Below are 25,102 nucleotides of genomic sequence, written 5' to 3' on the forward strand. Positions count from 1 at the left end.
TCAAAAGATATTCTAAGATAGTATCACCATTGACTGATCTGACCTCAGATGAAGTACCTTTTACATGGAGACAGAATCAACAAGAAAGATTTAACGTCATAAAACAAGATGTGGTCTCAGGACCGCTGTTAAAAATAGTTGATCCACAAAAACCATTTTTCATAGAAATTGATGCAAGTGGCATTGTAATTCTCCTCCAAGAGGGAAGGCCAGTAGACTTTGAAAGTAATAAGCTTTCTCTCTCTCAACGATTTTGCACGGAGGTTATCCAAAAGTGTTCTAAGATAGAAGAAGAGCATTCCAAAGTTTTTTGGGTATGCCATAGATTTGTAGTAATCAATTTCTTTCGGTTTCTTTACTTGTGTGGATTTCTCTTCCTCCACTTGCTATTTGCATCCACTGTATCGATTCATAAATTTTTAGTTCTTGACTAGTGAGGCTCTGGAGCCTACATAGGCCAAGTCCACTCTCTTGAATCCCAATAAGCCCCCACTAAGGGCCTATACTTATTCTTTGAATGCTTTTGTGTGAATTATGTGGAGAAGTGGATATATTCTTTACTGGTTGGCAGAGAGTTTAATAGTTGCACTATTTTCTCTACTAGAATGCTTTGTCGCAGTTTCTTTTCATGTTGAGTCATGATTTGATTAATAATAAGATGTTTTTTGGATATTTTGAGATAGTATCCCCATTGACTGATCTGACCTTAGATAAAGTACCTTTTATATGGGGACATAATTAACAAGAAAGATTTAACGTCATAAAATAAGTTGTGGTCTCAGGACCGCTATAAAAAATAGTTGATCCCCAAAAACCACTTTTCATAGGAACCAATGCAAGTGGCATTGTGGTAGGAGCAATTCTCCTCCAAGAGGGAAAGGCCAATAGACTTTGAAAGCATGAAGCTTTCTCCCTCTCAACGATTCTGCACGGAGGTTATTCAAAAGTGTTCTAAGATAGAACAAGAGCATTCGAAAGTTTTTTGGGTATGCCATAGATTTGTCGTAATCAATTTCTTTCGGTTTCTTTACATGTGTGGATTTCTCTTCCTCCACCTGCTATTTGCATCCACTGTATCGATTCATAAATTTTTAGATCTTGACTAGTGAGGCTTCTGAGTGTGCATAGGCCAGGTCCACTCTCTTGAATCCCAATAAGCCCCCACTAAGGGCCTGTACTTGTTCTTTGAATGCTTCTATGTTCTTTACTGGTTGGTTGAGAGTTTAACAGTTGCATTTTCTCTACTAGAATGCTTTGTCGCAGTTTCTTTTCATGTTGAGTCATGATTTGATTAATAATAAGATGTTTTTTGGCAAAAAGAACACTGCTTTTCTGTCCAAAGGCCTGTACTTAGCAGTGTTGTAGGGGCGCACAAATGGGAATGGTTCTAATGGTTCTGCCATGGATGTGAGGAAGCTTTGTCAGCAAGGACACTTAGAAGAGGCTTTGCGGAACCTTGACTTCATAAATAATCAAGGTGTTGAGGTTCTCGTAAATACCTACATTCGTACATTGAAGGAGTGCATCAGAGTGAAAGCTTTGACACATGGTAGGCTAGTGCATGCCCATGTTGACAAAAGTGGAATTTTACCAAATATTGTTCTGGAAAACACCCTTGTTGACATGTATGGCAAGTGTGGAAGTCTGTCAGATGCACACCAGACATTTGACAGAATGCATAAGCACAATTTGTTTTCTTGGACTGCGATTATATCAGCATATGTCAATGAGGGAAATGGTCATCAGGCTTTCAATTTGTTCCGATGCATGCGATGCACAAGTGTAATGCCTGATAAGTTTGTGGTTGTTATGGCTATCAAAGCATGTGGAAGTATGGAAGCTGTACAACAGGGCAGGCAGGTCCATTCAGACATCATAAAAACTGGCATTGGGGCGGATATATATATTTGGAGCGCCCTTACTGACATGTATGCAAAATGTGGGTGCATAGGAGATGCACGCCAAGTGTTTGACAATATGAATGAAAGAGATGTGGTATCTTGGAATGCAATGATATCAGGGTATGCTCAGCAAGGGACAGGGGAGGAGGCTATAATATTATTTGAAAGAATGCAAAGGCAAGGTATCAAACCGAATGATATTACCTTTGCAATTGTTATCAAAGCATGCGCTACCCAGGAAGACATGGAATATGGCAAACATCTCCATGCAAACATTTTCAGATGTGGCTTGGAGTCAAATTTGTTTGTGGGGAACTGCCTGCTTGATATGTACATAAAATGTGGTAGAACAGAGGATGCACACCGAGTTTTTACAAAAATGTATGAAAAGAATGTGGTCTCATGGACAATGATGATTACAGGCTATGTCCAGAAAGAGCTGGGGGAAGAGGCTCTTAAACTTTTTGAGGAAATGCAGCAGAAAGGAGTGAAGCCAACTGGCACTACTTTTGTTACTGCCCTGAAAGCATGCATATGGGAGGCATCTCTCGAACAGGGCAGAAATTTGCATTCACAACTAACAGAAAGTGGCATCAAGGTGGATTCATTTGTTGGAAGCACCCTTGTTGACATGTATGCAAAATGTGGTAGTGTAGAGGATGCTCGCCAAGTTTTCAATGACCTCCCTTACCAAGGTGTGGTATCATGGAATGCAATAATTGCAGGATATACACAGCAGGGTTTTTGCAGAGAGGCCCTTACATTGTTTGCAAAAATGGAACAAGATGGCATTGAGCCAGGGGAAATCACCTTTGTGAGTGTCCTCAAAGCATGCTGTGGCCTGGCAGCCCTGGAAGTGGGTAAAAAATTATATGCTCAAATTATTGAAAGAGGTTTGGAGTCAAATGTATTTATGGGGAGCACTCTTGTTGACATGTATGCAAAATGTGGGAAAATTGAGGATGCATTCAAGGTTTTTATCAAAATGCATGAACATGATGTAATATCATGGAATACAATGATAGCAGCATACATTGAACAAGAGTTTGAAGGGAAGGCTGTCACATTGTTTCAACAAATGCAGTTTGAAGGTGTAAAGCCAAATGAAAGCACCTTTGTTGTTATTCTCAAAGCTTGTGCCAGCTTGGCAGCCCTAGAATTTGGCAAGAAATTACATAGTCAAATTTTTGAAATGGGATTTGAATCAAACCTATTCTTGACAAGTGCTCTTTTGGACATGTATGCAAAATGTGGGAGTTTAGACAGTGCTCGTGCATTGTTCGAGGAAATGCAGGCACGAGATGTGGTGACATGGACTGCAATGATCACAGGTTATGCTCAGCAAGGTCTTGGCAAGGAGGCACTAGTAATGTTTGAAGAGATGCAACGGGAGGGTGTGAATCCAAACGGAATTACTTACATCAGTGTGCTGTCTGGATGCAGCCATGCCGGCCTATTGGATGAAGGCCACTGGTGCTTTCATTCAATGTCTGTACAATATGGCATCATGCCAACAACTGACCATTATGCATGTATGATTGATCTTCTTGGTCGTGCAGGACACCTTGGTGAAGCATATGGCTATCTTAAAGCGATGCCTTCTCCAGCTGGAGAGGTCTTGTGGATGACTTTACTTGGTTCTTGCAGAATTAATGGCAGAGTGGATCTAGCCGAACATGTTGGAAAAGAAATTCTGAAGCTGAATCCACAAAATGCCGCTGCTTATGTGCAACTATCAAATATCTATGCTGTGGTTGAAAAATGGGAAGATTGAATTGAGTCGATGGAGGTACAGGGGTAGGAAAAGGAGCCTGGCCACTGGTCTATTAAGGTTGACAGCACAATGGATTCATTATAAGATAGATCCACAAACACGTGAAAGCTGCGCCGAGTGCAAATCTACACAAACTGTATGAGAACCTGGGGGAGGCTGGCTATGTGCTTTACCCTGATGAGGGGAAATTCACACCACATTGAGAAGCTGGCTATTTCTTTGGGTGTTATTACCATGAAAATGCCCAGAAGAGAGTATTCAGGTGGAGTGACTCAACAAAACTTGGACGGAGTTAGAAGATAAAACATGAGATCACTTCTGTCAAGTGTTTGTTGCAAGAGTCAGCTGGATAATGCATGCCACAAGGACTTGGAAAGGATCTGGTACCACGTAAGAAGGGGAGAGAGGAGGGCAGTAGCTAGCCAACTCGTGCAATTTGGAGCATTGAGAGGAAGAATGTCTCTAACGGTAGCCATGCCACAGATCAATAGTAGTACAGCATGTGCTTCAAGAATACACTGCCCGAATAATATTGATGTAAAATGAGCAAAAGAAGACATCTTGTTTGGCATAGAATATGGAAATTGTCAAGGGAGATGAAAGCAAATCTACTGATGCAAGGAAAAAGGAGTGAATCGAAAATCTGTAGAGAGCACAAGAAGTAATCAACATGTCGGTCAAGGACACTTACGATATTTTTTTGGAGACCGTTGAAATCAAGACTATCTCTAAGAATCCCTTTCTCAAAAATCAACTATTTGATGCTCGTATGGGAAAATGTATTTCCATACATAAAGACTTGAGGAATCAGCTTGTTTTTTTAATTCCAAAGTTGAAGACAAAGATGTTCTCTGTTGCCTTGCTTTGAATTCCTTGTTCATATGGGGTATTTGTTTTGTCTCTCTCTGTGCAGGAAAAGATACCTACTTTTGAGGGTTTGGTTTCTCTTTAAGTCACGAGAAGAAAAGAGGAGGTAGGAAAGCTCAGCAAGAAAATTCATCGTCAACAGACTGATTACATTACTTGACAAAAAACTTATTAGAAAAGATGGGCAAATGACAATCTTTAGCACTTCATGATGGAGTGTCATACGAAGATATACAATGGAGGAAAGACGAAGGGAACATCTCACAAAGCCAATTTGAAAAAAGATGGGTTCGAATGATACGGCTCCTTTTAATACCTTCTGGAAATACTACCATAATTAAAGGCATAGTTTGTTGAATTTCAAGGAGTCAATATGGCAATTTAGATATAAAACAGTAACAACATTTGGCATCACTGTCGGGGAGGGTAAGATAGTCCAATAAGATGGGAAAAAGGCCTACAATGCCATCGACAAAGTGACACCATGCCAAACGACCCAAACCTCAACCTCAACAACCCTCCTCAAATCACCAACCTGAAGGACACGGTCCAGAATCACCGACCCAGAGGTCAGCACCAAAATGATCACGGCTAGTGGTTCTGGATAGTAATGCTGATGAGCAAATAAGTGCAACACGCCAAGAAGATATGCCACAGAACCAAAGGATCCTAGAGACAAGAGAAATTGAGGCAGAGCAATTGACTATGCAGGATATAGGTGCAGAACACCTCGATGACCAGACCAACAAAGAGCTAGCAACAAATGGAATAATACAACTTGTATGGCCACGAGTCTCAACGTTTGCCATGTCACCTGATGCTTACAACTTCTTGTTGCAGTCAAAGGGACTAGGTAGTTTTTTTTGGAAGCTAAAATCCTTCTTACCAACACCTGCTATGACAGAATACATTTGTCAATTCATAACATCATATAAAAGCAGAGAGTTGGAGAAAGATAAGTATGGCACAGTTACATCTAACTCCTATCATCCAGTTACATCTAACTTTTTTCCAACACTTGACAATCCATCCCTTGAGGATTATCAAGTTGCTAAATCAATTTGCCCTGCTCTTCCTCCACTTTCCACCAACATCCCTACTTCTATCTTCTCAAATTCACTACTTGCTTCGACCTCAAGCTTTTTCCCTATAACCTCATCCTCTCCCCCAAGACCACATATTCCTCCAATCTCCCTTGAGTTTTCAATGGAAGACACCATTAATGATTCCATCAATGAGCTTCAACAATTGGATGATCCAATTTGCACACCCACACGGGAGTTGCAACAAGTTGGAGGCAATACCTAAACATGCAGTCAAGAGGAGGATGGGACCTCTCCGGAATTTCAATGAGTATCCACCAAGCACAAATCACTCCAGACATTAGCATGAAATTGGAGCCATAGCTTGCTTGGCGTAGACCAAAGCTGCTCAATGAAAAGTACCTCCTTGAATACATACAGGCTCCATCTTCCTTTCTCACACATCCCACATTTGATGCGGTACCCCATCGCTACTAGTGGGATGCCAATCATCATGATCCAGATAATGTAGATGCTCCTTGCAATTGGCCGTTAATCAATAGAAACTCTAAAATCAAATGGGCAAGCCAGGAACACTCATCAGAGCCTTGGAAAAACATGCATTAATTATGCAAAGTAGTTATGATAAAACACTCAAGGAAAGTGCAAAATACAGTGAAGCCTTAGCAGTCATCCTAGAGGTGTCCCTCACCATTGATGACCATTTGCCCAACCTCAGCTTCAATCCAAATCAACAGATAGATGCTTAAACAACAAGTCGCCTCTTTCGAAGAGCCATATCTCTTCAAGGGCATTATGTGTGTTTGTTTGAAGAAATGGTTGACACTGGCTTCTTAAAAACTGAGCAAGCAATCAACGGTGTTAATGGATTACAAGGAAAAGATCGACAACAAGCTCGCTCCATCTATCGCCACCGCCATCTTTACCATACTCATTGGGTAAAGAAAACCGCAGCACAACATCGTTTGTAGACTCAACCATAACTCGAGGACAGGTAATCAAATTGGTCCAAGGGAGTTGTTAACCTTGTGGCAACAAGAGCTCGAAGTGCAGTCTAGGACAACTATGAGAGCATTGTGTGTGTAGAGTAGCAGCAAAGCTCCGCGTGTAATATCTTGAGCTTGAAAGATGGTATGATAAATCTTAAAGGATGAGGATAGCCAAAATCCTCTCTAGAAAAGATCTAGAGAGAGAAATACTAAAGCTCTAGAGAGAAAGACTAAAAGCGTATACTCTCTGAGGTCCCTCCACTTTGTGTAGAGACCCAAAAGGTCCCCCCACTTTGTGTAGAGACCCGAAAGGTTCCCCCCAAAAGTGGAGGGACTCCTGTCTAAAAGGTCTCCTACAAAAGAAGTCCCACCATGGAGGTATCTACGGATTGCATAGAGACCAACATGTATAAATATCTCTCAATGGAATGAAGCTCCGACTCCTTGGGGTTCAGTGTTCAAGCTCACTATTATGTTCATGCAATTGATCTCCATTGCGTCCATGCTCTCTTAGCCTATCGTGTTCTAGCATGTCCTTACCCTTGCACTCTCTGCCCTTGTACTCCCTTCTCTTCCTCCTCCCGCCTCCTTCCTCCCTTCTCCTCCACCTCCTCCTCCTCCCTCATCCTTCTCCTCCATCTCCTCCTCCTCCTCCCTCCCCCTCCTCCTCCCTCCTCCTCCTCCTTCTCCTCCCTCCTCCTCCTCCATCTCCTCCTCCTCCCTCCTCCTCCTCCTCTTTCCTCCTCCTCCCATCTCCTTCTCTCTCCTCCTCGCCCTCCCTCCTCCTCCCTCCTCCCTCCTCCCTCCTCCCTCCTCCTCCTCCTCCTCCTCCTCCCTTCTCTTCCTCCTCCTCTCTCCTCCTCCTCCTCCCCCCTTCTCTTCCTTGTCCCTCCTCCTCAACCCTTACCCCTTGAATCCGCGAAGAAGACTAGCTCTCTACTCCTCAACCTTGGACTCCTCCTAAACCCTGCGACCCCCTCTGAACCCTGTAACTCCTAGTTAGCTCTCTCAACCCTGCTCCCCTTTCGAACCCTGAAATCCTCTTCTAAACCCTTGAACTCCCATGGAGGCGAGAGCCTCTACCAATCGTTATGAACGAGCCCTCTTTCTCACCCATGCGTGCATGAGATTTGCTTTCCATGCTTTAGCCTACACCTCTTACCAGAACATGACCCGAGGACCTATGCTACACTTGTCAACACCTATGCTACAACAAGCAATGACACGACGACTGTAGGTGACCAACACCCTCGGAACCTGCACTTGGTAGAAACACTGAGAACATCCCCTGGTAGGCATAATTACCCCTCCATAGGCACACTTGGTGCACTGCATGTGCACTTACTTGCCACCTCAAAGAGTGCTCCACATGCACACCACTTGCCAGGCACAATTCTACATGTGACTCTACCTGCCACATTGTCATAATGCCGTTTCATCCTTTTTTTCCTCTCCAACTAGATTAAGTCGTATCTCTTGATCTAAAAAGAATTTGAGGTGCTTTGAAAGGAAAAATGCTCGATTTTTTGTGCTCTATGCGCTCATCATATCATGCACACATTTTGGTGCAAGTATCACACACTTTTTAGCCTCGGCATCAAATCCACCTCTTGCATACACACAAGTCTCTACATCGATGCATCTGATTCAGCACCTAAAACGAACAAAAGAAAAGGAATTATTTGCTTCTTTCTCATCACTTGATGGTTGGTTTAGAGTAGATTAGATCATCCTTAGAGGAGAGAACTACAAAGTAGCCAATCGAAGCCATGCCCAAAAATTCCCAAATAGTTCCTACTCAGAGTTCGTCCCTACACTCACATGAGATTTCACATCATCACATTTCTTGAAAATCTGACCACCTTTAGTATAGTGAGCAGACTTCAGAGTTTTCATAGGCATTAGCCGATTAATTAGTGGGTAGATTACACAACATTTGATTTTTGCACTCACCTGCCAGCATTGTAAAGCCTATTGGCTATTTTCTGACATTGTGCACTTTATTTGAGCCTTGTAAAGCCTCTTGGCTATTCTTGGCATCATTTTCCACAAAGCCTTGTAACAGATTGGAATATATTGTAGTTCTATCTTCATCGACAATTCAAGATTTTAGTTGGTACAGAAAGAGTTTTGCAGTTGATTCAAATAATGTTTTTTCACATGCACTTTGAGTACTATCTTGCATCATGTCTACCACTAGCAACATCAATTCGGAGTCTTCTAAGTTAGACAACTCAAATTATGGCACATGGAAATACTGAATGGAGACCATTCTTGTACTTCAAGATAAATGGGAGTATGTCGATGGGTCTACACCTCGACCATCTGATAGTCCAACATAAACTTCCACCATTTCCACAACACAAGAAGGTTCTATACCTCCATCGACAGTGTCCACATCTGCGGTAGATCCCGCCATTGCGTGAGCACATGAAAAAATGCATATCATTTGATCAAAGAGAATGTGCAAGATGTCATGCTTGGATAGCTCAACACAGTGAATACCTCCAAAGAAGCATGGGATATATTCACAACACTCTATGAGTCTAAGAACACATCCAAGATTCTCACATTGAGAAACCAAATCAACCAGAGTTTCCACAACAACAATGAAATTGGTCATGCTTATGTACTCAGAATCAAGGATTAGAACAATCAGAGAAGTGGTTATCATTAGCATCAAAGTCAGCACCAACATCAATATCCTCAGTAACATCAACATCAGCATCCAAGAGAAAATCATTCCAATAGAGGAGGATTTCAAGAACGAGGGAATGCATCCACCAATGTGTCAAACATTCAATGCAACTACTGTTATAAGTTTAGACACTATGAAAGAGATTGCCGCAAAAAGCAATATGACCAGGAGGTCAAGCTAGTAGTAAATCAAGGAAATTTCCATGGAGAGGAAATCACCGTGGCAGACATTTAAGTCATAATCATTATGCCAATGAACCTCAGAATATGTACCTTGCAAGTGAGGATATCAAAAGATTGATACAATGTATCTTGACATTGATCACAATTCAAAAAGAGAATGTAGTTATCAAGTTGATAAAGCAGACCAAGATCCTTGGTACATTGACAATGGTGCATCATTGCACATGACAAAGCATCATGAATGGTTCACAGAGATGAAACTAGTAGAAGGACCAGAGGACGTTATCTACACGACAGAGAGACGACAGATAACACAACGAATCCAGTTTAAGGAAAAGGCATTGTCCCTATGAACAATTTCATTAGTACAATAGGATTGGTGAAAGATGTACTCTGTTTTCCAAAGCTCAGTAAGAAACTCTTACCAGTTGGGAAAATAACAAATGACATAACACAACTACAGAGTCATATTTGATGGAGATGAATGCACTATCAGAGATAAACCCAGAGGATATCAGCTAGAAGGAAAAGCAGTCAAGGAAGGACGCTTGTTCAAGATGCTGGCTTCAGTACCAGACTTACATGCCATGTCAGCTGAACAACAACCGATGCCACTGTCTATGATATGGCGCAAGAGATATGGACACATCAATTCAAAAGCTTGAAACAACTAAGAAACCAGAGTATGGCAATTAGAATTCCTAAGTTGCAGTTTCTTGGAAAAGTTTGCGAAGCATGTTGCTTTGGTAAACAAAAGAGAACCAATTTTGGTAGAAGCACCTCTCGAGCATGAGGTATTCTTGATTTGATTCATATAGATGTATGGGGTTATGCCTAGACCCGCAGCATCAATGGTTCATTGCACTACCTGACTTTCATTGATGACTACAACAGATATTGTTGGGTCTACTTTCTAAAAGAGAAGCCTGAGGTCCTTTCTAGATTTCAAGCAACCAACAGGATATAATGAGCCAGGGAAAGGGGATCAAGTTTACCATCTCAAGAAAATTCTCTACGGCAAAGATAATGTTGCAGACATCTTTACCAAACCACTTGGGAAAGAGATTTTCAAGAAGCACCAACAAGCTCTTGCTTTGACGCAAAGGAAGAACATTCCCATTAAAGGGGTGTGATGGAATATAATGTTCAATCCCTCTTTGATTCCCCATAATCATCATCTTGAGGGAAGGCCTACTTCATAATGTTCATCTTGAGGGAAGGTGTTGAGGATTCATCTCAACATCATGTTCAATATTGTGCATAGCACTAACCCAAAAGAGTGTGAAAAAGGAAAGGGTTGGAAACCATAATCCTAACCCTAAAGGGGTTTGTATATATTTATCATTTTCAACTAATACCAGTGAAAAGTTAGTCATTTGTAGTATGCTTTCTCTCATCTCCAGTCTTCTCCTCTCTCTCCATATTTGTTCAAAGCGGTCTAGACTCTTGAATATAAGAAATACTTCAAGACCTAGTGATCAAAGCACTACTTACAAAAAAGTGAGTAGGAGGAAGAAGGAGGTCAAATGGGGGGCTCTAGGAAGCAATCGCAATGTTTGAAAGTAGGAGGTGGATGTCGTGGAATTCAAAATTACAGAAGAGGAGCACCAGATGGAAGCTAAGATCTTTTGTCCCTAGAGAGGAGAATCAGAGAGGAGCTTCCTCAGCTTGGCAAATACTCTCTATAGCTATCCTCGTTTTTTCATACCCTACTTTGGTTGGGAAACTACATCGAACAAAGATTTACATTAACATTCAATTAGTTGGGGAACTACTTTGGTTAAGAAATTATTGAATTAAGTAGTTATTTCCTTTCTCTACCTCTTTGCAATAGAATATATTTCAACAATATCAATCGTTCCCTTTAATCCCTCTATATCCTGCATAACTATGCACCTCTTCGAAGACAATAGATCTGAAACTCAATGGTACCCATATAAAATATTCTCTAAGAAGGTATCCATAAAAAATTGCATATCCCTCTAGAGAATCACCTTATGCTTGATTATTACCTTTGTAGGCATTCTTCAATGCACTAAGAAATTATGGGTCTATGACTTGCTATTCTTTAGAGCACTATGAAATTACGGGTCTACGAATTAGTCCATCAACATACATGCTATTCTTAATTTTATCACCTATGGAAGTCTTTGACTTTCAAAGGCTTCAGGATGTCCCTCTTGCATTCGTCTAGCTCTAATGGATAAACCAATGCGTTTGTACATCCAACAAGGAAATACTTCTCAAAGTCTAGCAAGACCAACACGGAACTAGATATTAGAGCAGCCTTTAAAATTTGCAAGGGCACTCAAATAACTATCATTCCAATGGTACATAGATTGCTTCTTCAAAAGATAAGTAATCGACAATACAATCTTTGAGAAAATCAAGATAAATCTTCTATAAAGTATATAAACCAATAAAATATCTTACTTCATGTACTTTCCTAGGACAAGCCATTCCTTTCTTGCTTTCACCTTGGCTAGATCAACCTGAATTCCATATTTACTAATAACATGGCCTAGATATTCTATTTTCTCTTAAAGAACTCACTCTTTCTAATGTTTAAGGAGAGCTATCCATTAACTCACAGTTCACAAAAAATCTAGCATACAGGATGAGAGACAAGAATCAAGGAAATTCTCATTTGATGTCAAGGAACCCAAGGGACTAGAGCATGCCATTCTGATGTTTGATCCATATCTTCACTTCACTTCAGCTTAGCCAAAGGTATAATGCAAACTAGCATGATGGTTGTTCATATTATTTTCAACATCTTTGCAGGTTGTTTCACCCTCTTGCTTAGGGTGAGAGGCTCTAGATACATCTGCCTTACTAATGTTTTCTTAAGCTTTGGGCACTGATCTAGAACCTATCATCAATTGCCTTCTTGCATCCAAAACATTTCTTCTTTCTTAAGCTTTGGACACACATAGAATCTATGATCAATTGCCTTCCTGCATCCAAAACATTTCTTCTCCCTAAATAATCTATCTCATTCTTGAGTAGACATAAATGGGGGTCTAAGACGTCCATTTGGAGTAGGATTCTCTATTAGTCTACTACTAATCATTTGAATTCTTCACCTAGGAATATAGTTCCCATTCCACCTACTAGGATAACTTGATCGATTCAATGGTCTACTCCTTAATGTTGATGCCTCACTTGTTGTATCTCTCCTCCAAGTATTTACTTTTCCTTTTGTTGCCTCTTGTGGTCTAATTGCATCCTTCAAGGTAATTGTGTTAGAGATTCCAATCCATGTCAAACATTTGGTTTAAGGCCTGATATAAACTTTTATAGTTTCTCCTTCTCCATCTTTACCCTAAACACAAGTGCTCGAATCAAGTTGCCAATTCTCTTATGGTTTCCTTATCAAAATGTCATAGTCTCATCTACACCATTGATCTTCCTTATACTTGAGTGGAAGAAATGTATTTTTAAATTCTTCTATGAATTGAGACTATTCCCTAATTGGGCTATTTTTTTGGATGAACGGATCACCAAAGTAGCACATCCTTTTCTAGATGTAGAGCAATGCTAATTTTTCTTCCTCTGATTGCTTGAGCTCCCTTGCACTTCATCCACTTTCACTTCATAGAACACTCTATGTACTACACTATTCTTAAGGCTTTGTTTGTTGTATGTTGAAGCTTGTGGAGAGGTTGGTTGTAAGCCATGTTATAGCATCATGGGCATCATCGAGCTTTTCTTGAGGGCATGTTAATTGATGTTTAAACAGAGCTTGCTTAATAACAACACCACATCCATGATGTTCACCTTGCCATGGCTAGACCCAAAGAAATTCCACATCATGTCTAGACTAGTTAGGGATTTGAACCTTGAGACAAAGTAGAATCCATGGGCTGATTTAAATTGAGAGGCAGCACCATCTGACCACACCCAATGTTGTTTTATATTTTTTGTATAGGGGATTTTCTTTTTCAGCCATTCCCAATGCAGTAAAAAAGCATGCTGCACAAATAAGGTGCCATGTTCCCTATCATCGAAAATGTAGAAATGGTATGTGTGTTTTGCACTGACTTGGACTTCTGTGAGTCAGCATGTAGATTGGCATCACTCCTAGAAGAATTAAGCAAATGACTACATGTGATATGCACAAGAATTCTTATCTTCTTGTATCAGCAAGCACTTTGTATCTCATCTTGTTCTTGAAATGAATAATTTTCAATAAAATCTATGACAGAGACAATAGTGTCATTGGAAAAATTGGCAAGGCACGTCTTGAACTGCTTATCCTAGCAGTAGCTGACCATGAAATTGTGAAGCACATATTCTGGAATGGATTGAACCACATGACCTATAAGCTCCCTCAGCAAAGTGCGATTATACAATAGTAGCTATCTCTTTTTATCGGATCCTTCAACATTGACATTTTCAAATCTCCTCCATTTTAGAGAAACATGGTTGTCTTCTCTCATTTTATTTGGAAATACATGAAAGGTCTTCGTCTCAGCTTTAGCTACAATGCTTGCATGTGCCACGAATGCGTTCAATGCAATGCCACTCACGGTCTCCCTTTAGACAAACCATTGGCTCCCACATAGACCTTACAAAATCTACACTCCCTTGCAACACATGATGAGGATCCAGGTGGCCTAGAGACTACGCATTCATCGGGGAGACATGGGCATCGATCCCCATGGAGCAATACTCAAAGACGACTAGATTCAAGTCATTCATAGCTTGTCGGTCAAAGTCTACGTGTGTTTTGCAACAACAAACATTCCTGTCTTTGAGTTTCCTCATGTACCAGGGACTACAATGCTCAAAGATCCTTGCCCAATTGAAATGTTAGGATTCGCATCCATAAACTTGAGATACAACTCCATCTATTGACCCAACATGCGAGTACAAGAGAATAGTGAGCCCTCTTTTCAATGGAACAAATGTACAGTGAGCCCCCCTTTTGCACTACTAAAACAAGACCAAAAACAGTATGTACATGCAAAAACACAGTCTAATTAAAGTATATAATGAATCTAAATTGAACTAATCATCTAATAATTGAACTAATCAAGCTACTAGAAGCAAACAAATTTCAACCGCCATGAAGGTTTAGGACAGTCACAACTTCAACTACCAGTCTAGTTTAGGACAGAGTCATAATTTCAACTACTGGGCTGGTTTAGGATAGTCACAATTTCAATCACCGGGCTAGTTTAGGACATGTTTAGGATAGTCAACCACGGGATTGGTTTAGGACACATTTAGGACAGTCACAATTTTAACTACTAGGTTGGTTTAGTATAGTCACAATTTCAACCATCAGGTGGGTTTAGCCTGACAGTCTCAACTTCACATATTAGAGACTAACAAGTATATTGCTTTTCATTTCTGAATTTCACAATTAGAAAATAACAATATATTGCTTTGTATTTCTAAATTTCACAATTTCAATCAGTAATTGTTGTTGGTCTTAAACAAGCAGTGGGTTGGTTTAGGACAATCACATTAAGTCCAAGCCATCCTCATCTAGAAATTAAGTGGTATATGACTTGAATAGTAGGAAATTAAATTTAACTAATTTAAGTACTAAGAAACATAGTAATTTCAACCATCGAGACCATCAAGAACTAATGTCTATTCAACCGTGCTAGTTCAGGACAATCACATAACTAGTGATTGAGTTGAAGCAACCACAGTTGGATGATCTTCTAGCTACCGTGCTAGTTTAGTAAAATAACAATATATTGCTTTTCTATTGTGAAATATATTTTTGTTAATTTCTTCTCAACCACGCCACTGGGTTGGTCAACAACTAATGCCTATTCAACCATGCTGGTTTAGGACAATCACATAGGCAATCAATGGTAACACAAATTAACAATGGGTCAAATTGACCAATCAACGGTAACACAAATTAACAGTGGGTCAAATTGACCAAGTGATTGGAGGCATGAGCCAAGAGCAAAGGTAAACATAATTCCATCAAGAGAATTCCATCCGACTTTCCATAGACCCTTAATAGGGCCAAAAATGTTTTTTTATGATTTGTCCGAGACCAGTAAAGGTAAGGCTTTTGCCAAGGTCAATGTGGAGTGCAAGAAATGAGCCCCTCCAAGCTAGGGGGATTGGATTGGCCACGGGTGCCCATTTCTACGAATTCCCACCGCACCTGTGAGCGCGGAAAGAGCCCCTAAGACAACGAAGATTAAGCAGCAGTGAGTAGGAAACTTGCCAAATGGATGTAGTTTGCTGAAGATTGTATCGACGTTGGAGCATAGTTAATATAGGGATTTTAAAGCATTGATTAGAAGAATCACAAACTTGGATTGCATCATGAAATGGCGGAACGGATATTGGTTGGTGAAGATTGGATGATATTGGTTGGTGAAGATTGGATGTAGATCGCTGAAGAATCAACAGGGAAGAACGACGAACTTGTGATTGTAGATTGCAGTGGAGCATGGCCGCCTGGTTGAAGGGATCAGATAGATAGAGTAGAGCTAGAGCTGCGTAAAAAACTGAGGAGGAGGAGGTGATCATCGTGAAGAGGATGATGCTGAAGGTTAACGATATTCTTGAGAGAGTGCGAACTACTTGAGCAAGGAAACATACTGAACGTCAAGATGAAGATCAAGAAGACTGCAAGAAGGACTTTAGGACGGCACAAAAGCAGAGTGACTTGTTAATGTATTTTATACGAAAGAATACATAGAGTCATGAATGTATGTGGAGTGCATGAGCCATTAGGCTCACCCACTCGTTCTTCTAACAGCTAAGAACTAAACAACTAACATGTGATTGTCTCAGATACACTGGAGTGTTGTAGAGAGGTTTACTCTCACAATCCCTCCCTTAATCCAGTTCTGAGAGTGCATTAGTGTTAAGGTGGAGGTGATTCAGCGAGGCCGATTCCTGTGCGAAGGAATTAGAATCTGTCTTTGGGGAAGGCTTTGCTGAATAGATCTGCAAGCATATCTTTGGTGTTACAATATTGAATGGATAATTCTCCTCATTGTACGAGGTCCCATACATAATGATATTGAAGCTGTATGTGTTTGCTTCGTTTGTGTTGGCAACCATTTTTGCTGAGGTAAATGCATCCTTGATTATCATTGTAGAGAATTGTATTGTCAATCTGAATTCCAAGTTCTTTAGTGAGTTGTTTCAACCAAACTTGTTCTTGGGCGGCTTGACAGACAGAGATATATTCTGCTTTTGTGGAAGAGAGGGCAATGGACCGTTGTTTGGAGCATGCCCAAGAGGTTGGACCGCCTGCCAATAAGAAAACATGATCGGAGGTAGAGTGCTGATCATCTGTGTCACCGGTCCAATCGGAATCTACAAACCCAAGGATGTCTATGGCTGATGGTTTGTAGCAAATGCCAATATCTGCAGTGCCTTTGAGATAGCGCAGAATACGCTTGGCCGCTTGCCAATGTTGTCGACCGGGGTTGACCATGAATTATGCAGGTTTGTTGACTGTTGTGGCAATGTCTGGTCGAGTACACACCATTGCATACATCAGAGAACCTATCAAGCTGCGATAGGAGATGGCTGTCATTTGTTGCCACTTTGCATTGGTTTGTGGTGACATGTCAATTGTCAATTTGACGTTGGGATCTAGGGGAGTGGCAAGAGTGGAGCAATCTTGCATGTTGTATTTTTCAAGCATGTGATTGATGTACCTCTGTTGATGAAGACAGGTGGTGCCTGCTTGGCGATCTCGTTGAACCTGTATTCCGAGGCAGTAGTGGATTGGGCCGGAATCAGTCATTGGAAAAGAGAGGCATAATTTTGTTTTGAAGATTTCTAGCTGGGTGAAGTCGTTGCATATGGTGATTAGATCGTCAACATATAATGTGACAACCAAGTGAAAGTTATTTGTGGTGGAGATGTAGAGGCTGGGATCACTGTAACATCTTTGAAAGCCATTTGGGAGAAAATATTGGTCTATCTTCATGTACCAAGCGTGGGATGCCTACTTGAGACCATATAGTGCTTTTTGTAATTGGCAGACCATTCCGGATTGGTGATGAAAGCCTGGTGGCGGTTGAAGGTAGATCTCTTCTTGGAGATCGCCGTGGAGAAACGTTGTTTGCACATCCAACTAATGTGCAAGGTTCCCCAAGCTAGGAGAAGTCTGATCGAGGCAATGCGAACGACTGGCGCAAATATATCTTGATAATAGACACCTTCTATCTGTGTGAAGCCGCAAGCAACTAATCGAGCTTTGAATCGTCAAATCGATCCATCAGGATTGTATTTGAGGCGAAATACCCATTTGGATCCAATGGCCTGTCGTCCTGTAGGGAGTGGGACTAAATCCCAGGTGATTTTTTTGGATGGAGATGAGTTCAAATCCCATTGCAGATTCCCACGGAGGCCAATGTGGAGAGGCTTGGGCTTCACATAGGGAATGGGATTCGGAGGGAGTAGAGTCGTATGCAACAAAGGAGGTGTCATCAAAACGAGTTGGTGGGCGATGTATCCGGGTGGATCGTCTGAGGGTTTCATGTGAAAGTGGGCGGGTGGGGGAATTGGATGGAATGTGAGGGGCGTGAATGTCAATAGGAGTTGGATGTTGTGAACTAGTGGAGGGTATGTTTGTTGGTGAGGAGAGATTGGTGGGGAGCATGGGCTCTTTGCCACGGCGTCTAGGATATGAAGGTTCTATGGGAGCTGTAGATGGGTTTGGATCGGAGGGGGCATTAGTATTGGAGGTATTTGGGCAAGGAGCGTCAGGAGAGATGGTGGGATAATGGATTTGTGGTGAGGGCATAATCTTGTGGGGTGGGTGTGTGTTGAGGCTTATGAATGAGAGACTAATGGCAGGGGTAAAATCGGTATGGATGCGGGATCATTGGTATCAATGGAATGAGAGGAGGGGACGTGGCTAGTTGACGGTGTATCATGCGTTGGGCATGGCTGGTTGTCATCTTCGATGAATAGGACATTGTGTGAAAACTTCATTTTTCGGGTGGGAGGATGAAATACCTTATATCCTCTTCCATTGGTGGTGTAGCTGATGAACAGACATGCCTCCCCACGTCCGTCGAGTTTCTTGCGCTCCTCCTCTGGTACATGAACGAATACAGGGCATCCAAACACCCGTAGGTGATGTACTACAGGTTTTCGTCCATGCCATAGTTCATATGGTGTTGTGATCCCGATGGCAGTTGTAGGAATTCGATTAAGGATGTAGACGACCGTTGATGGTGCTTCTGCCCATAGGAACTTTGGAAGGTTTTCGTGATGTAACATGCACCTTGTCATTTCCATGATGATCCGATTTTTGTTTTCGCCGATGCCGTTTTGTTCAAGGGTGTGTGCAATTGTGAATTCTCTGTGGACGCCCGAAATGGCACAAAATTCATGAAACCTTTTACTGCAGTACTCACCACCGTTGTCGGATCAGAACCTTTTCACTTTGCGGCCTGTTTGTGTTTCCAACAATGCCTTTAGTTTTGTGAATTTGTTGAGTACTTTATCTCTCGTTTTGAGGGAGTAGATGAATGTGAATCTGGAGTAGTTGTCGATGAAAGTAACGTAGTAGTTGGAGCCGCCGATTGATGTCGTTTGAAAGGGGCCGCATACATCGCTGTGGATTAGATCGAGGACGCCAGTGGATTGGTGTCCTGTATGACATTTGAAAGGTTCTTTGTGGTCTTTTTCGAACACACAACCTACCTGGTTGGTAGTCGAAGCCATCAGCGAGCTCGTATTTGGCAATTATTGCCAGTTTCGATGCACTTGTGTGGGCGAAACTTCTATGCCATAATTAATCATATTTGGCTTTGGCAGCCGCAGCTAGAGCTGTGGAGCGTGGGTAAATTGTAGTTGCATGCAGTTGATAGAGCCCTTGGCTACGTGCTCCAGTTGCGTACTGCTTAAGCATCTGCCGCCTTTGAATTGAACCGTGATTCCTCGAGGACACCTACAGACAGTAGATTCTTGGCTAGGGCAGGTACATGAAGAACGTCATGTATGATCCCTCTCTCTCCTTGATTGAGGGAAATCTCCACGGTTCCTTGCCCAATTGCAGATATGGAACCATTGTTGCCGATGATGACATCTCGTCCGCTTGGGAGGTGTTGATACGTGGAGAATGCTTGTCGATCAAAACACATACGGGAGCTCGCTCCAGAATCGAGGTACCAAAAAAGATCGATGCCGTGTCTTTCCTCATGCGGTCCTTGGAACACGAAAGCAAATTCCATTGGTTGACTGTTGACTTCATGGACTGTAGCAACCAGGGCTATCGGCTGTGCATCTCCCATCGATTGAGCGAGGTGGGCACGTAGTTGATCGCTCATCTTCATGTCCTCAGCTCTTTTTCAATCTTTGGGGTGATGTCCTCCTTCATTGCAATAATAGCACTATCTTCTTCCCCCTTTCGCGGTTTGAAGAGGATGTGTGATTGTTTCCTCAGGGGGGATGCAGTTTGAAGGTTTCTTTGGGGGATTTGCTGGTCCGCCAAAAAGGGCGTGTTCCTCTTTGGGAGTGTTGGCTTTTCGCCTGGCCTCTTCTTGGAGCAATCGAGTGGTTACGTTCGGAACGGTTATTTCAGAAGCCTTTCCTTCGATCGTCATGATCAAGGCGTCGATGATGGTGGCATACTATTCAAGATATTGAATGCAAGTTGATCCGGTGGAACGGGAGTACCTGCTGCTGCGAGCGAGCGATGGCCTTGGCTTTTTCTATGTGAGGAGCTATGGGCTCTCCTTCTTTCAAGTGTAAGTTGCTCAGTGTTCGTTGTAGTGTCAAGATGCTTGCCACATTGCGTTCTTCGTATAGTATGCGGAGCATTTCCCAGACTTCATTGGCTGTGTTGCAATCTTGGACCTGACTCGCAGGTGTTTCACCCAACGTCAAGCAAATTATCAATTTTGCTTGTCGTTCTCGCGATTGGAAAGCTGCTGAGGCGGGTCGTGTGGCTGTTGAGTCGACAGTGGGTGGCGCCGTGACGGTTGTTGTGGGGACTGGTGTGGAGGTACCGCTTCCATCTCCAGTTGTGGCGGCAGGTGGAGGTATGACGGGTATTGAGGAACAGCTCACCGTGTCTCCGGCTGGTGGGAGAGGCTCAGATTCTTCTCCATTGACGATTGTCCACAGGGACTTTTCTTCGAGGACCATTTGGACTTTCCATTTCCAAATTGTCCACAGGGACTTTTCTTCGAGGACCATTTGGAGCTTCCATTTCCAAATCGCATAGTTTGGTCCTTCGAGTCGTTCGAGGATTCGTGAGTTGAGCAGGGAGATGGGGCCGAAGGCCATTGTTTGGTTCTCCGTTGAGAATTGCAAAGGGTGTACGTGAGTGATTCAGAGAGGCGATCAGTGGAGTGAGGTGTGTGGGCCCATAACCATTGAGAGAGTGGGAACTACTCAAACAAGGAAGCAGACTAAACGTCAAGAAATGAAGATCAAGAAGACTGCAAGAAGAACTCGAGGACGGCACAAACGCAGAGTGACTTGTGGTCACTATGTTAATGTATTTTATACGAAAGAATACATAGAGTCAAGAACGTATGTGAAGTGAGCCGTTAGGCTCACCCACTCGTTCTTCGAACAGCTAACAACTAAACAACTAACATGTGATCGTCTCAGATACGCTGGAGTGTTGTAGAGAGGTTTATTCTCACAATTCTAGCCTCGACGTGATGTCCTTGAGCTACGTGAAGAGGTCTGCACGAGAGCAATGGCGAGGCGGCACCACATGGTAGATCATCGCCATCGCCAAACATGCCAGCACCGGCCCAACCCAAAACACCCAATGATCCGTCCATAGCTCCCCTCCCATCGCCACTACTGGCCCAAAACACCTCACCGGATTCATCCCCGTCCCTGTGTACGCCCCTGCCACCGGCATCAACCCCCCCGATGCGAATATCAGCACCCCTATCACCAGAACCGCCGCTGTCACTTGAAATTCCTTCGGATCCAGCGCGCCAGAGAACGCATAGTAGAGCATTGCCAAGGTGAAGGTGAACTCGGCCAGCAATGCCGGTCCTGTTGCAATTCCGGTTTCCACGAGCTCCCCGCCACTCAGGACCGTCTTTCGCAGAATGCAGCCACCCAATGCATACTCTGCGGCCACAGACTCGGCCACTGCGACTTTCAGAGATAGGGCTCCAAGCACCGAACCGGCCAGTTGAGCCACTACATAGAAAAGGGCCCTTACTGGCGAGGAGAAACCACTTAGCATTGTGGTGATGGTGATGGCGGGATTGAGGTGGCTTCCTGGTGCAGGAGGAGCGGCCAAGATGAGGAAGGTGATCGACAAGAACAACATCACAGCAATAGCTGCTGTTGCATATGTGATGCCTGCTTGCAAGCATGTTATAGCCCCGGCGTCGCTGACGAAAATCAACAGAGCACTGCCTATGAATTCTGATACTGCTGCTCTCCATACCTGCGCGTCACAAAGGCGAATTCATTTATGTACAATGAGCACAACGTTGCAAAATGCAGACTACTCAATTTGGATAGTCTTTCAATCCAACTAGATTTTGCTCATGCATTTCAAATTGAATGAACATTCCACCTCGAATGCATTTTGCTGATGCATTTCAATGGAAATCCATTTTGTGTTGATGCGTTCAGAATTGGCATTACATGAGGAAGTACTCTTCTACTGTTAAAACGCTGCCGTCAAGTTGGGGCTCAAAACTTGTTGCCTTTCAAAGGCATTGAATGAACAGTTCATAACTCAAAACTTGCTGAGATGAACTTCATAACTCAAAACATGTCGTAACGTGCAATTTCGCGATGCATTATGAGGATTTCTCCAAAGCTTATCCATGTTACTGATGCATCCGAATGAACATCAATTACCTCCGGACTGAAGAAGTCCTGTGCACCCAGAAACGTCGACAAGACACCCGTGAACGTGAACTTCCTCTCGAGCTTGCCCACCTTCCTCTCCTCCGGGTAGACGTAGTGCACCAACGACGCGTGGGGATATATTTTGGGGGTATTTAGTTTGTCTTATTCGCAGCTTTCAATAGGCGGGAGCTTATAAACATTTGAAACGTGAATCCCTCCAACTGGTGATCCAACCCATGACCTTTCCTGTGGAGGCTGCGTGACCTTTCCTGTGGAGGCTGCGAGCTTTTGCCACTACGCCAGGCACATGCTTGTGGACATAACTGTACAGATTATATACTTATTTCTATAAGCATGCTTATAGACATTCTGGCGCTCGGAAAGAGCTCTCGCGACGCTGGGGCCCACTGCCTGCGCTAGCGACAAACCAAACACCCCGAAATCTATCCTTAGGCCACCAACGACCCTTTAAAGGCTTGCTCCACATAATCTCCACCGTTGGTTGCTGGCAGTTCTTTAGCATCATATCTCCTGCAAGAAACATGCGAGCAAGATAATATAGTCAGCCATGGATAGATTCATCTGTGCATCTACTCTAGAATTTATGTGCATCTACACAATCTCCTAAGGACTTGCTTCTAGCGTGGGCTAAAGCGGTTGAGGGGGATGGAGGAGGGCGAGGAGAGAGAATAGGCAAGGGATTGGGGTAGGAACCAGGAGGGGACACTAATGTATAAGCCACAGTCAGCTGGATTCGCCATGAAATCTATATGAAGCTAAAGTCGAGGACATAGAAAGACGATCAATGCATTCAAGCTGTTGATCATTTGGTGCTGATAGCATCCAATCATGTAATGCGTCCAAGTTGTTCATGCAATTCATGTAGTATCCCCACCACTGTTTATCATCGCCCTCCACGAGATGCCCACCTTGACCAAGTGACATTTTTTTTAATTTATTGAAATTGATCAGGTGACATTTAAGTAGCTTCATATTGGCTAACACCGGAAATTTGAAAGGTGAAATCATCACCTGCAATATGGGTACACTTATCTACTCCCAGCTATTGTTCACAGAGCTTTTCATTGTATGGTTCAACCAAATAGATCCCTCCACATTGAAAAAGCCGTATTAGGCATTAGGAGTGGGGAGGGCTAGTGGCCGATTAAGGTAGGTTATAGGAATAATTAAGTAGCTTCGAATTTTGGAAGTGAGAGTTTTGAATTTTTGAAGCTTCTCTCTCCACGGCGCAAATATCTCCCATGGCTACAAAAACTGTCCTTTCTCTGCTTTCTTTCGTCTCACCTCTCCCTCTTCTTTCCTCCCCCTCTCACTTGCCTCAACCCTCCGCCGCGCTCATGCTCAACCTGCCCAAAACCTTTTGCTAGCCCTCAATGCTTCTCCCTCTTCTATCCGGCCCCAAAGTATGCAGACGACAATGTGCGCCAATTACTCATGAAATGTCGAATTGGGACACGAATTGGGGAGAAGGAGGGGAAAGAGGGTCAATGTTTGCTTGGGTGTAGCCAATCACGAAACTATTTTTGGGGCCATTTTGGGGCCGCGATGCAATGCGCTCCTAGATGAGATTTTGAATTTGGGCGCGGTCTTGTAGGAAATTTTCCTGACGTCATGATGCCACACTGGCATAATAATGAGACACAATCTATCATTCTAAACACCGTAGAGCTCAACACATGGCAGATTTGCCTTGCTTCGTGCAGCACAGTCTTTGGCTTGACTACATCGTGTAGCTCTTCCCTACTTTGCATAAACTTTCGCCGCAGCTTTGCAATCAATTAGATAAGCTCACCTCTTTAAGCAAAGCAAGAAATTCTTCTCTCTACCTAAAGACAAGAAGACGAAGGTCTTTTAGAGAAAAATGAATAGAGGCTACATTTTGTTTAGGGATACAACTGGCCATTCCTGCATTTACTTCTCATTTTGTGGCCTTCTTTCCTTCTCTAGCATGTAAAGATTATGTTCTCTCCTGTTGAGAAAGTCCAAATTCTTGATGGCAAAAAATCTTTGCATTGACTGAATTGTTTGAATGGATAGGCAATAGAGATGGAAAGAAAATGAATTTTTGGTAAATGGTGACGAACAAATAACGACAAACTGAAGAAGATCTATGACAACCACCATGCTGATTCTTAGAGTTATATATTAGTGTACCAAGGAAAATGTATTTTTTTTTGCAACCAAGGAAAATGCAATTGTCGATATGGCCCTTGAGGGATCCCCTTTAGGGGCAAGGGCCATATCAACATGCCATATTTGTCCAGTGGCATTCTGGATATTGTATAATGCATGTTGATATGGCCCTTGTCCCTAGAGGGGACCCCTCAACGGCAATATCATCAATTGCATTTTCTAAACGTTTAATTATAATTCTCTAGATGTATCTCCATGCTACCACTGCGGTGGTTGTTGGAGCTATTTTAGCGCTATTTTGGTCCTAAACCAAGGAAAATCTAGTTCTACTTTAGTAGTATTTTAGTCCTTGTTGCAATAAATCCTAAATGAGGGTACAAGTATTTTGAGCCACATTGGTGGCTAGAGGTTTGATGATGCCATCCAAGTAATCATTCAAGCCGCTGCGGTGATTGGAAGCCCGGTGGTGCCATCCCGATAAAAAACTATGATTCGTCGAGTAAAAATTGAGCAAAAGAGATTATATCTACATCCAATAATAGCTTATATTAACAACAATTTATAGTAAGAGCCTCATGGAGCAAAAATTGAACAAAAGAGATTACATTTAAAAAAATTCAGCAATTGTTGAGCTCTAGTCTTATAGACCAAAAGATTACATCTAGCAAGGATACCCACTCAGCCATTGTTGAGTGGTTTATA

General features: G+C 42.5%; 2 pseudogenes; one reads left to right on the plus strand and one right to left on the minus strand.

The window, feature by feature from the left end:
- Positions 1-1,401: 1,401 nt before the first annotated feature.
- On the plus strand, positions 1,402-3,675 carry LOC147883302 (pentatricopeptide repeat-containing protein At3g09040, mitochondrial pseudogene; annotated as a pseudogene).
- A 17,384-nt stretch (positions 3,676-21,059) lies between these two features.
- On the minus strand, positions 21,060-23,007 carry LOC147883303 (aquaporin TIP1-2-like; annotated as a pseudogene).
- Between the last annotated feature and the right edge of the window lie 2,095 nt (positions 23,008-25,102).

This window comes from Dipteris shenzhenensis, chromosome 28, assembly GCF_047967505.1.
Source record: "Dipteris shenzhenensis isolate YYH24624 ecotype China chromosome 28, Dip_SZ_1.0, whole genome shotgun sequence".
Taxonomy (NCBI): domain Eukaryota; kingdom Viridiplantae; phylum Streptophyta; class Polypodiopsida; order Gleicheniales; family Dipteridaceae; genus Dipteris; species Dipteris shenzhenensis.